The sequence below is a fragment of the Alosa sapidissima genome, chromosome 11 (assembly GCF_018492685.1).
Source record: "Alosa sapidissima isolate fAloSap1 chromosome 11, fAloSap1.pri, whole genome shotgun sequence".
NCBI classification, from domain to species: Eukaryota; Metazoa; Chordata; class Actinopteri; order Clupeiformes; family Clupeidae; genus Alosa; species Alosa sapidissima.
In genome coordinates, this window is record NC_055967.1 from 7,649,538 (window position 1) to 7,661,280 (window position 11,743).

Consider the following 11,743-nt stretch of genomic DNA (forward strand, 5'->3'; position numbering starts at 1 on the left):
GACAAAATACCATAAACAGACACAAATGCCCCCAACTCTTAAGTAATATGGGCCCACACCCACCCACTACATCTCAGGTCAGACCGCAACCTCTATAGAATCAAGCTGGGAAGTGATGGACTAAGCTATAAGTCACACAAGGTTACTTCGAACTACACACCATTCTATCTAAGGAAGTAATTTCATCACACGAGGATACACAGCAATTGTCAACCCACACTAACAGGTGCTCACACAAAGCAGGCTACTACACAGGTTTGGCTGATTAGATGAAGTTCAGTAGGCCGCAGGCCGTAGATGGACAAAGAGAGAAGCACGGGGCAAAATATATAAGACATTAAGAAAACCCAAAACAAACCAAAAAAACAGACAAAGCGCCTGCCCGTACGAAGACGCACGCGCACACACCCACACACAGACACGATATCAACAACCCCAAACTAAAAGAAAAACATGACTGGCTACGATACTAGAACTCAAACAAAACACGGAGAAAACAGTGGTCAGAACCCCTTGCCCACAATTCGAAGGCCTTAAAAAGTCAATGACCGGTCATCACAAGAGGTGAGCCGAGGTAGGAGGGGGGACAGGCTTTCGGCATACTCTAGTGAAACAAACTAATGTTAACAAACAGTCAGGATCTTTACTATGTCGGAGCTCGCTACAGCATTAAGTTATTATAAACAAGGGAGACACCATTACCTTGCACAGCTGGCGATGAATGCTAACGCTACTGGCTGCCACCCAGAGTTTGTCTGAAGCGATTCACTAAAAAAACAACAAGCACGCATGACTTAAGAACACTAGCCGAGGGCAACATGGTTCCTTCGTAGTTGATAACCACATGCAGCATAACAAAAGCCTTTACATACCGCTCAACGACCGATGTACCGCTAGCAATTCCAGCCTTCCGACGCCGGCAACACGTTACAAACAAATGATGCCGGAAGACCGTGTTTTAAACAGGAAGACATTTGTTGCTCATTGTCAGTCCCACCCCCAGATGCACACAATCCGCCTGGCAGCTGTGAAAAGTTCACCCGACTACACTCACCCCGGCCACTAAAGTTCACCGTCCCGGTGAACAGTCCCTGAAAGGTCAGCTGTGTTGGAGAATAAGGCACCTACTGGTCTAACAGGCTGATTGGGAATGGCTGATCGTGGCAGGTTATAGGGGTTTGAATGCTGACCAGCAGTACTACGACTAGAACCCCTTCGAAGGGGCATGGGCAGGTCTAATGGAGCGTTGACCCCGGGTGCTAGGAAAGAAGGGGATATGTCATAGTCTAAGGGTTTTGGGGATTGAGGCCTAACCTGAGGAAGAGGTAAAGTTGGCAGTATTATGGGAGAAGTGAGTGGGCCTGCACCGCTGGATGATGAACCACTGTGCTGACACTCAACTTCAGATAATGATGGTCTCGGGGCATATTGCCCATCCTCTCTGATAGTGGGTGGAACAGTTGCTCTCTCAGAGTCCTCTTCCTCCGGTCCATGCAGGGCTGGCTCTAAGTCACGTGAGGCTGGGTGCGGAGCTGTATGGGCTGTGATAGATGGACTACAGGGTGCTCCAGCTGTGTGGGGGGGGCTCTGTGAGCTGGATAATCTCCAAAGGTCCTCGTCCTCGGTGTCATCTGGGCTAAGTGCCCCAGTTCCCCCCAACTCTGGACGTGGGGCTGCATGGGTTGGGATGCGGGGTAACTCCCCAAAAGGCTGGGATGCAGGACGAACATCTTGTCTGCCCCTCGCACCTCTGGGAGCTGGTTTTATCTCAGTCCGGTGCACAACTCTACAGGGGCCATCTTCACCATGAGGTTTGAGCCTATAGAGGGTCCCAACTTGGTTGAGGCATTCCATCACCTCATGGACTGCCGAATTCCAGATATCTTGAATTTTGTGTCTGCCATGATGGTGATTTCTGCAGTACACCAAGGTGCCAGGGGGAAGGATGGGGGTTGGTTCTGCATGGTCTTTGTTTCGGTGGGCTGCGGCGGCTTCCAACTGGTGACGTGCATGGTCATATGCTGTCGAAAGGTGCTCTCTGTGTTGGGCCATCCAGTCGCCAAGGTCACTATTCAGGGGATCGCTGTCGGCTGCACCCAGCAGCTGGTCCACTGGAAGGCGGGGTTTTTGCCCAAACATCAGCTCGTACGGAGAGAAGCCTGTAGATTGGTGTTCCGTGGTGTTGTATGCAAAAAGGAGCTTTGGGAGCAGTTGTGGCCATTTTCTTTTTCGCTCTACCGGCAGTGTTCTGAGGAGATTGTGAAGGGTGCGGTTAAATCGCTCACATTGGCCATTCCCTTCCGGGTGGTAGGGGGTAGTCCTACTTTTCCGAACGCCATACAGTGTGCAAAGTTGGTGTAGCAGCTCTCCTTCGAAGCACCGTCCTTGATCTGAATGAATGCGTTGGGGCACCCCGTAAGTATAGAACCATTTCTCGGTTAACACCTTAACCACAGACTTGGCTTTTTGGTCCATTGTTGGGTAAGCCTGTGTAAATTTCGAGAAAACGTCTGTGACCACCAACACGTTCTCATGGCCACTGCTGGCACGCTCAAGGATGGTAAAGTCAATGGCTATTATTTCCAAGGGCCGGGTGGCCAGTAAGTTCCCCCGAAATGTCCGGACCTTGGGCTGGTTTGCCTTCGCCACCACACACCGCTCACATTCCTCGCACCATTTCTTGATGTCATGACTCATTCCTGGCCAGTAGCACTGTTGGCGGACCAGGCTTGTCGTCCTATCTACTCCCTGGTGCCCATGGTTGTTATGCAGGTTGGTAAGTACTTCTGCCCGCAAGGACATTGGTAAAAGGAGTTGCAGGACTGTAGCTTTGGATGGGGGGAGTTGCACCTCTCGATATAACAGCCCATCCTTTTCCTTGATTCTGCGCCACTGTTTCACCACCCCTCGCACTCCACTTGGGGACGCCTTCACCTCAGCTGCACTAGGGGGATGACCCCTCTTCCAAAACTGCAGAAAAGCATTGAGGCAGGGGTCAGCCGCTTGTAGCACTTGCAGGTCGTGCTTGCTCCGAGATACTGAGGCCCCAACCTCATTTACTTCTGCCACCCGGGGGCCCAGCCCGGGGGCCATCTGACTTCGTACCCAGGGTGGCACTTGAATGCCTAAGCTGAACGTCCCATCCTGGAGAGGTTCGACACCCCGGGGGCCCAGCCCAGGGGTCATTTCTTTCCCTGCCAAGGGTGGGAAAGTCAGACAGTGTCGCCAGGTCGTCTCCCTGGGCAGGAGTTCCGCCTCCCCGGGGCCCAGCCGGGGGGCTTCAACTTCTTGCCGATCTTGTTGGCGGATGGAAGCACTAAGTGCACTAGTTTCGCCTTCTTGGGTGTTAACTCTCGGGGGGCCCAGCCCCGAAGTTGTCCCAGGGTCTGAGTTGGTGGCTACTGGCAGTCGGGAAAGCGCGTCGGCATTGCGATTTGTTGTGCCCGGTCGATACTTGATATCATAGTCGAACAGTGCAAGTTGGGATACCCACCTCTGTTCAACAGCTGCTAACTTCGCAGACTGCAGATAGCGGAGGGGGTTATTATCAGTATAAACTGTGAACTTATGGCCAAGGAGGTATTCCCGAAACTTTTCGGTTACTGCCCACTTCAGGCCCAAGAGCTCCAGCTTCATAGCACTATAGTTAGACATATTCCGTTCACTAGGGCGCAACCCTCGACTAGCATATGCAATAGGGCGTTTTTGTCCATCCTGCTCTTGGGACAATACCGCTCCCAACCCGGCGTGACTTGCATCGACTTCAACAATGAATGGGCGAGTGAAATCAGCATACCCCAGCACAGGGGCCTGGACCAGTCGACTCTTCAGTGCCTGGAAAGCTTCCTCGCAGTCCTGGCTCCAATGCTGATCAACCCGTCCACGCAACCGGGGCCCTGGTTTCTTCCGTGTCCCCTCCAGTGCTCCCACCAACTTATGTAGTGGAGCGGCATAAGCCGCAAAACCCCCCACAAACCGCCGGTAGTATGAGGCAAATCCGAGGAAAGAGCGGAGTTCTTTAACAGTTGAGGGCCTCCTCCACTCTGCCACAGCTCGGATTTTCTCAGGGTCGGTGGCTACCCCTGATGCTGAAATTATGTGTCCCAAATAACTGACCTCAGACTGGAAAAAGTGACATTTCTTGAGCTTCAGTTTTAGGTTGTGTTGTTGTAGTCTCTGCAATACTAGTTCTAGCCGTTCCAGGTGTTGTTGGACAGTAGTGGAAAAGATCACCACATCGTCTAGGTACAGTAGTAGTGAATGGAAGCTCTGATCGCCGAAAATTCGTTCCATCAGTCGCTGGAAAGTTCCCGGGGCATTACACAACCCAAACGGCATACGATTGAATTCAAACAGCCCGAATGGTGTGCAAAACGCTGTCTTTTCTCGATCTTTTTCATGGACAAGGACTTGGTTGTATCCACTGGCTAAGTCTAGGGTGCTAAACCACTTGGCTCCGCCTAGCGCATCCAAGGTTTCTTCGATGCGTGGTAGAGGGAAGGCATCCTTCCGCGTCCTAGCATTAAGCTGACGGTAATCAACGCACAATCGGATGGAGTTATCCTTCTTCTGCACTACCACGATCGGCGATGCATAAGGGCTACAACTGGGCTGGATGATGTTATGATCCAGCAACTCCTGTACGTGCTTCTTGACTATGTCATACTGTGATGGTGGGAGCCGACGGTACCGTTGTCGCACTGGGGCTGTATCAAGCAAGGGGATGGTGTGTTGAACGCCGGTCGCACATCCTAAGTCTCCATCACCCTGACTAAATGTACCTCTGTACTTTTCCAATAAAGCACGAGCTTTCTGTTGTTCTTGGGCAGATAGGGCAGGCCAAGCAAGCTGGGAGAGATCAAGAGGGGTACTGTTCTCTGTCTGAGTAGACTGGATAAAGACTACTTGCTCATCACATCCACCCACCATTTCAAAGTGAACAGAGGGGCCGGGGGCAGGAGGTGTGGTTACGTATAACTCGCCCAATGGTAGTTTAGGCCAAAGCCACTGGTCTTGATCTCCAAGGTTAACGACAGGAACATTGACGTTGCCACAAGTGACCGAAAGGTAAGCAGTTGGTATCAGCAGATTCCCAGGTAAGTGTCCATCAGTAAAGGGGATGGGCTCCAGTAGAGCAGATGAAAGGGTAGGCCCCAGGCCCTGGTGGCAAGAAGCGGGGACCAACTTCATCGACCCGGCGGGTATACATACGGCTGGGCCTGCCTGCACTCGCACTGATCCTACCCGGCCGCTCTCAAACACCTTCTCCAGGTGCTGGCATTCCGAGAGAGCTCGACGCCACACTTTGCCTGCCTGGCGAACTGCTGAAGATTGGAAAAGGAAACTGCCATGATCTATGAACAACTCCTGGTAGCAGTGTCGAATAATGTTCATTCCCAAAAGGCCGGGAACAGATTGCTTATGCGTTTGGGTGTTGGGGTGAAGGAAATCTTTGACCACCAAAATACCCATCTTCTGGAAAGTCCGGCCGAAAAGGTGCACGTCCAGTTCCAAGTACCCAAGATAGGGTATCTCCAGGCCATTAGCGGCCTTTAATTTGAGCCAAGTGCAAGGCTATAGCTGAAGTTGAAGAGATGGTTGTAACTGTTGTTCAAAGAACCTCTGGGTGATGGTAGTCACCATGGAGCCGGTATCCAGCAAGCAAGCTACACTCACTCCTCCCATTTTAACCTCTACTACAGGACATCTACCAATAAGCTGAGATGCACCAACAGAACAAAAACCCGGAAGTCCCCCACCTGACGCTTGGGTCCTGACGTCAGGGGGCGCTAGTTTCCCTGCTGCTGTGAACGGGAGTTAGCAGCTAACTCTGCTCTAGAATTAGACCGGGATGTGAGTGAGCAGAAACGTGCGATATGACCAGGCTGGTCGCAACGTGCACATATGGGCGTGCCGTCAGATTGAAAACGGAGCCGCGAACCACGTGACTGGGGCCTAAAGGTGGAAGGGGCCATAGGCTGGGGAGAGTCAAGACGTTTCATAATAGCCTCTAACTGGGCCTGCTGCTTGCGAAGTGATTCTTTCATCTCTGTTAACTCATTGGTAGGAGCAGCAGCCACAGCGTTGGAATCTACCTCGCATGGGGAAACAGCGTGCGTGCTAAAGGAGTGTGCCCGTGGCCTATGGTCAGTATGTTCACCCTCCTCCACCCAACGAATGGCTTCACTACGAATATCAAAGAAACCCATAGTAGGGTTAAGACGCACTTGACGTCGTAACTCTCTCTTAAGCATTATATCTTGTACGTTTTCAATAAATTGATCACGCAAGACTACATCAGGGTTAGCAAAACAAGAGGGGTCTTTTAATTTAACTGCTTCTAGCGTGTGCATAAGAGCATGAGAGTATTCGGTAACAGACTCCCTTTCGAGCTGTCGTCGCTGAAAAAACTGCTTTTGCAGGCTAACGTAAGACTGAGTGCAACCATATATGCTTGTAAGTACACCAAATATCTTGGTGGGACTGTCACGCTCACCAGCAGGACGGAACTTGACTTCTCTCTTAGCCTCCCCATCAAGCAAATCAAAAATTATTAGGGTCTGTTCAGCAAGGGGCATAGGGCGTAAAGATAAATGTCTACGGGCCTCTTCTACCCACTCCTCGACAGGCAGAGAATCTTGGGATACTTTTCCCGAGAACCTTGGACATTTGCGTTCCCGGGGGAGGTATACATAGCGTTCTACTGCACCTGAGGGGATAGATCTAGTACCAGAAGACTGACCTGGGGGGGTTTGACCTGATGAATCACCTTCAGCTGGAGGGACTGGCCTCTGGGCTATCTGCCCTCTTAACTGCTTGTTATCTGCCTGTAGCTGCTGCACTAGGTCTGTCAGGGCTTTCATCTGTGTGACCATCTCCTCCATGATTGCCTCTGAGAAAGGAGAGGGGGTCTAGGAGAAACAAATACAAACAATCAACCAAAAGTAAAAGGAAAAAAAAAGAAAAGAGAAGAGAAATACAGAGGTGCAGGGAAACAAGTCGCAACAGTCACAGAACAGCAATAACCATAGATAAGCGGACGCTGAAGTCTTCACCAGGGATGTGCCCGCTCCGTCAGTTGCCCGCCGACTGGGTTTTTTCAACCACTGTTTTCCCCGGAAAAAAAAAAACTTACTACCAAAAGCCAGCCAAGACACCACATATACAATAGAAAAAAAATACAATGCACTACTAACACACAAACCACTGGACAGCCTCAGCTAAATTACCCTGCTCGCAGCGCCAAATGTAGCAAAGTGCTTGGTTGCCATATATAAACTACCAGAGCAGGCTATTCAAGTAAATGAACATAGAGGCTGTCTCAGTCAATAAATAGTTTGTTTGTAGTCCTTGTCTTATCATTTTCTTAGAAAGTTTCTTGGTTTTTTTTCTTTAAAAAGAGAGAGTACAGAATACACATAACAATAACAAAGGAAAATACACACAGCCAACATAAAGACAAAATACCATAAACAGACACAAATGCCCCCAACTCTTAAGTAATATGGGCCCACACCCACCCACTACATCTCAGGTCAGACCGCAACCTCTATAGAATCAAGCTGGGAAGTGATGGACTAAGCTATAAGTCACACAAGGTTACTTCGAACTACACACCATTCTATCTAAGGAAGTAATTTCATCACACGAGGATACACAGCAATTGTCAACCCACACTAACAGGTGCTCACACAAAGCAGGCTACTACACAGGTTTGGCTGATTAGATGAAGTTCAGTAGGCCGCAGGCCGTAGATGGACAAAGAGAGAAGCACGGGGCAAAATATATAAGACATTAAGAAAACCCAAAACAAACCAAAAAAACAGACAAAGCGCCTGCCCGTACGAAGACGCACGCGCACACACCCACACACAGACACGATATCAACAACCCCAAACTAAAAGAAAAACATGACTGGCTACGATACTAGAACTCAAACAAAACACGGAGAAAACAGTGGTCAGAACCCCTTGCCCACAATTCGAAGGCCTTAAAAAGTCAATGACCGGTCATCACAAGAGGTGAGCCGAGGTAGGAGGGGGGACAGGCTTTCGGCATACTCTAGTGAAACAAACTAATGTTAACAAACAGTCAGGATCTTTACTATGTCGGAGCTCGCTACAGCATTAAGTTATTATAAACAAGGGAGACACCATTACCTTGCACAGCTGGCGATGAATGCTAACGCTACTGGCTGCCACCCAGAGTTTGTCTGAAGCGATTCACTAAAAAAACAACAAGCACGCATGACTTAAGAACACTAGCCGAGGGCAACATGGTTCCTTCGTAGTTGATAACCACATGCAGCATAACAAAAGCCTTTACATACCGCTCAACGACCGATGTACCGCTAGCAATTCCAGCCTTCCGACGCCGGCAACACGTTACAAACAAATGACGCCGGAAGACCGTGTTTTAAACAGGAAGACATTTGTTGCTCATTGTCAGTCCCACCCCCAGATGCACACAATCCGCCTGGCAGCTGTGAAAAGTTCACCCGACTACATTAAGAACAATTTTACTACTAGCCTCTGCAATGCCTAGATGCTTTTTTTAGCAAAAACAACCTACAGAGTCTATGCGCTATAACTTATCAGACAGCAGCATACAACCAAACCAGTACATAACACATTGTCTTTAGCAAAAAAGTATCTTTGTCAATGTGTTTGAAATTAATTTTACAATGACCGCTTGATCACTAATAGGCACAGAACGGAGTTAGCATTTAAATGTTCGCACTATGTGTCTGCCACTCACGCACGTCATGTGTGGACGCGGCCCCTTGGCAGACTGCATGTGCACGATATGCAAATATAGGCCTAAGTAGGTTAGAATCATAGGGAAATCTTGGTGCTTCCAAATGTTACGCTACTTTACGTTTTATCAAATTTAGAAGTAAATAAAATATCCATCTTACATCAATTTGAAGAACACAGTATCATATCCACTCCAATGTCTTAAACGGTGGAAAACGTCATTCGACGCCCAACTATTAATATTACGCTTTCAGTTCAACATCTTTATAGGCTACTTCAAACTGTGATCTTAGTTACACAATCTAAAGATGGTTTCATACATCTGTTATGACCAGCGACACTCTTATGCAATTTCATTTTCAGGTGAGAGATTCTTTGTCCATCAGTGAATCAAACTGGTTTGAGTAGGATTTGTATAGATCGGAATTCATAAGGTAAACAAACAAAACACTATGCCATACTATAAAGCTACCTGGTACGAATTACAAAAGTTATTGAATATTAGGGTGGTTACCTCTGAGCTGAGACAACGCAAGATGTTTCCGAACGTCTATATGATCATATCTCTGACTGTCTTCCATGAGTTCCACTAAGGTTCCCCACCGGATTTCTACATCTCCGGGATAACAGAGGGTATGTCGACCCATACTAATTTGTACAACTATAAATGATATTGTCCTATCATAGCTTAACCTCAAAACTGGTATTAAAAATAAAACAAGACTCACCACAGTGTCTGTAGACAGGGAAGAAGATCAAACCTCATACCACTATTCTGTGGGAGAGTTAAAAGACGCGCGGCGCTTGCGTTACTTGTACGTGATTTGTTGTTAGAGGTCACGCATCCTCACACGGGGCACCACCTATAAGACGTCACTCGTCAGGACCAATGAGGGAACTGGGAGTGGTCGAAGGAAATCGTGAAGCTTCCGCGTGCTGTTGGAAATAACAATTGATTATAGAACCCCTGTTAACCTAATGATTCTGACCCCGCTAGATATGGAGAAGTTTCAGTCAAAGTAATATTACTATCCATAGCAGGCCGATGTAGGTCTACCCACAATGCTGTTACAAGAATGCCTTCTAGCTATTTAATTAGACTCAACTTCCCCAACAATAGTGTGCGAGGCCCTCCTCGGCCGACTAATTCGAGAGGCGCCATTTACTGAGTAATGATCCTAGTGTGAAAGTTGGTCAGAGGCTATAGTGCTGGCCTGGACCACTATACTCATCTGGACAGAACATCTTACCGAAGCTACAGAGGGTTCAGGGTGTGCTAAGGTTAGCTGTCTAATTCCAGACTACTAATAAAATCAGTGACCCACCACAGTACAATACGATGGCCAGTTCTCCTGGTAGCATGTCTACTTTCACTGATTTAGCCCCACGGCCCTAGGGACTAATCCTAGCCGTTCCCCCTGGCACATCTTAAACTTTGAGGGATATCTAAAGAAATTCTAGAAAACTATGCGGGTCAAAGCATAACAATTTATTTGTCAGATACAAGCTATTCATCCAATACATTATAGAAGGTACATCTAAATGAATAATGTGAAAGTTACAAAAACAGGTTAAAGGAACATTTAGAAAACCATATGAAGCAATCAGAGAATGAACATACCAGCTCAGAGGATGATGACTACACACCTTAGTGGTGCGGGAGATTCTGACTACAGAATGGCTCCTAGAATGCTCTGTGAACCTCACTTAAATAGGCGACCTACCACATGATTGGAGGTCAGCTGATTTGGGATCACATGGTTGGAGGTCATCTGATTTGAGAGTACTTTGATGAGACTTGAGACCATTGTTGTAGTGAGAGTGAATCAATCAAGACATGACAAGGTATACATTTGATTACATTTCCTGTCCCTATAGTTAACTGCTCCTGTGGACATGTGACAGTAGGCCCACAATAGGCCCACACTTAGTAGTTGATCAAGAGTCAATATATGACTAAAAAAGATTATCATCAGCCTGGTAATTAGGATCCTTACATTTCTCAGCAAAAGCTACGACGAATGTAATGTAAAGAGACATATTGTGGAGTTTATTTTTTTCATTTTGGCAAGTCCACCAAAACCGCTGGCACGTTGGGGTCCTGTTCGCCCTGTCGGGACTTCATTTTTGATAATGACCGGTGTTCTATGCATTACCCCTTATATAAAGTCAAGATATGTTTCATTGGTAACACTTTATAATAACTACACACAATTAATAATTTATTAAGCCTTTGTTACTTATTAGTTAATGCAGCGTTTCTCAAACTGTGGGTCGCAACCCACTACTGGGTCGCGGAGACATGCCAGGTGGGGCGCGAACTGACGTGAAAAACAGGAGTTTTTTTATTTATTTTTTTATCTGTAGCCTGGGCACAGGTATCACCCGATGCGCAATGGACGCACTATGTTATTCACAGGGAAGTGCTCGTGTCAAGGCAGCTTAGTTAGTCCCGACCTACATGAGATTTTGAACGTTGTTGTGAGAGTGGTGAATTTCATCAAAACCCGGCCCTTAAAAGCGCGTCTATTCTTCGCACTTTGCGAAGAGATGGTAGCTGACCAAAAGGCTGTACTGTTTTACAGCGAGGCAAGGTGGCTTTCCCGAGGTAAAGTGCTGTCGCGCATGTTTGAGCTCCGAGTCGCCTCTTCTTGGAGGAAGAGCGCATGTTTGAATCTGCAAGCACGTTCACTAATGAACATTTCTTGACAAAGCTGGCCTATCTTAGCGATATATTTGATACATTTGAGTTAAATGTCCAGTTACAAGGCAAAGACAAGCACCTACCTCACCTAGCAAATAAGATTACTGCATTCACCAAAAAAACTTGAGTATGGGACAGGCGCCTTGATCGCGACAGTATTATGCCTTTGAGACTTCTGAGCGAAATCGCTGAAACGTCTGATTGGGAGGCACTCTTGTGATCCCATGTATTAAACAGTAGGCCTACATCACATCCCTGCAAAGTTTATTATGACGGCTTTTTT

General features: G+C 47.7%; 2 long non-coding RNA genes across 2 annotated transcripts; both read right to left on the bottom strand.

Moving 5' to 3' along the window:
- Positions 1 to 384: 384 nt before the first annotated feature.
- Positions 385 to 938, bottom strand: LOC121723396. Its single transcript, XR_006034944.1, has 3 exons — positions 873 to 938; positions 703 to 768; positions 385 to 604 (listed from the first exon to the last, which is right to left on the bottom strand). It is a non-coding gene; the product is annotated as an uncharacterized LOC121723396 (long non-coding RNA).
- Positions 939 to 7,841: 6,903 nt separating this feature from the next.
- Positions 7,842 to 8,491, bottom strand: LOC121723395. Its single transcript, XR_006034943.1, has 3 exons — positions 8,330 to 8,491; positions 8,160 to 8,225; positions 7,842 to 8,061 (listed from the first exon to the last, which is right to left on the bottom strand). It is a non-coding gene; the product is annotated as an uncharacterized LOC121723395 (long non-coding RNA).
- Between the last annotated feature and the right edge of the window lie 3,252 nt (positions 8,492 to 11,743).